The sequence below is a fragment of the Meriones unguiculatus genome, chromosome 6 (genome assembly GCF_030254825.1).
Source record: "Meriones unguiculatus strain TT.TT164.6M chromosome 6, Bangor_MerUng_6.1, whole genome shotgun sequence".
Classification (NCBI taxonomy): Eukaryota; Metazoa; Chordata; class Mammalia; order Rodentia; family Muridae; genus Meriones; species Meriones unguiculatus.
In genome coordinates this window covers 71,359,356-71,361,497 of record NC_083354.1, presented here as the reverse complement: position 1 = coordinate 71,361,497, position 2,142 = coordinate 71,359,356, and the positions used below count along the sequence as shown (strand labels likewise).

General features: G+C 51.4%; 1 non-coding gene across 1 annotated transcript; it reads right to left on the bottom strand.

Annotated features, from left to right (window-relative positions):
• Positions 1–882: 882 nt before the first annotated feature.
• LOC132654924 (U6 spliceosomal RNA) lies at positions 883–986 on the bottom strand. The gene has a single exon (XR_009592526.1). It is a non-coding gene; the product is annotated as a U6 spliceosomal RNA (small nuclear RNA).
• Between the last annotated feature and the right edge of the window lie 1,156 nt (positions 987–2,142).

Here is a 2,142-nt window from a genome sequence, read left to right as displayed (position 1 = left end):
GGCTGTTCTCCCTTGTGACTTTGTGGATGACTGGAACCTGCAGTTTGCTGCCATGGCCCAGTAGCTCAAGACTATCCTGCTATGAGTTGCTGGCTTAGGAGAAAAGATGAAAATTTGAAATACATTTTTTTAAACCTTTCAAACCATTGTAAAGGTTCCTAAGATGAACCACTTTAAGTCAGGGAGTGTGGTCACAGCTGAGGACCATCCAGTTGGATTGAATCTCCAGCTCAGGTGGTAACATCCATGCAGGATTTTTTTTTCAACTTACTATGACTCTAGCAGGCAGGTGGGTTTGGGAGCAGTAGCTTCAGATCCTTAAAGGGAGGTCACGGAGCAGCCAGCAGTCGGCTGGAGATTTAAGGAGGGACCATGACCTGAACACTGAGACCGAAGCTATGTGGATGTACTGACTACCCGTGGGACGTCAGGTGGAGAGCACAGGGCATCTGGGCACAGAATCCCAGGAGAGCCCAGAGCAAACACAGTAAGAGGATGCTACACAAAGGGGCAAAACTGGGGGAACTGGAGATGCAGGAGAAAGGCCTGGATGGATGGTCCTCCTTGGTGGCCAAGAGAGAAGAAGCATGCCACTGGATGTACCAACAGAGCCAGCTCTGCCAAAGGGGCTGACCTAGGTTTGCAATTTAAGAAAAGTCCTTACTGGACTTGACTCTAAGAAGTCCTGGCTTGCCTTAGCAGGAAAATTGAATTGCAAAGGGTTGACTCTTAAATGCAAGCAAGCTAGGAGAGACACAGAACCTCCTTCCAGCATGACAAAGATGTGGCTGCCATTGGAAAGCCTGTCCTGCCTTGTGGCCAAGAGCACCTCTTTCTATCCCACAGGAAGCACAAAAGGAATCTGCCACTTCACTTTATTTTTAAAATACGGCCTGCCTCGCGAGTCTGCGTGTCATCCTTGCACAGGGGCCATGTTAACCTCCCATGTATTTTTTCAGTTTCAGCGCATCTGCTAAAGTGAGCTCCGGCTGTTCATTTTGATGCTCAGCTTGAGTTGGGGTTCTCAGACACGCCTGTGAAAGGCTGGAGGAAAGCCAAACCCAAATTCACAGCCAGAATGTGAAACCGATTTAAAACACGCTTGCTTCTTCCCTGGAATAGCGCTCCTCTCGTGGCAAAATCATCCCCTCCAGCCAGGTGGCAAGCTAAACAAACCCAGCCACGACTCCAGGCCACAAAAATCAGCGCTGTGGCTGCCAAGCCTTGCAGGCCTGAATTTGTTGCCTAACAGGAAACCCACGGAGCAAAACAGCCTATATTCCTCCTCCATGATGGCTGACCACCCTAAGGAAATTCAGAGAGCTTACAATGAGGGAAAAGAAGAAACCACAAAAACACCAAAAAAGAAACAGAACAAGCCTTCGGTGAAGGGCCCAGTGCAGCGTGAGCCGTCTGCATCTCTCAGCCAGACTCTTCAGGGCTGGAACTAGCTCTGCAAAGAGATGGGAGGCCCTCGGGCCATCTCAAAGTCGTCTCCCCCTATTCTGTCCTCCAGGTGTCACCGGTCCCACTCAGCTCCTAATCTGAGCCCGCTAAGAGCAAAGCTGCTGGGCAGGGTCAGGAAAAAATCTGGAAGGACTCTGGTAACTGATTTTCTCCTAGGCCATTAGGCCCAGGGCACACACAAAGCCGAATGGCAGTTCCCCCAGGGTGGGGTGACTGGACGTGAACACAAGAGGGCGCTCTCGGTCTTGACCTGGGCGCGGATTACAGGGCAGGCTGGAGTTGAACCCTTAGGCTCGCTCAGCCTTTCTGTTGGCAGGCTTCCCTTTTAAAAGCTGTTGCCCCGCCAGTGCCCAGCGGCTCCCGGCTGTCAGATTCCAAAACACCACCCTGCCATTTCTCTCTCTCTCTTCAGGCAATGGGCTGCAATTTTCCTCTTGCCCTGCAGCCACCACTATGCAGCCTCACTAATTTCCAGGCTGAGGCTTAATGCTGTCTGGTCACTTCTCACCCCACCCACCAGGGCAGCAGCAGCCTGCTTGCTCTGCCTCTCATTGGCTGCTTGTGACCTGGACATACCTCAGAAATGCAGCTTTGAAGTATCATATAGAGGGGCAGATGTTTGAGGAACACAGAACCCCGGGATTGAGGATTCCTCCACACCCATGCTATGAATGG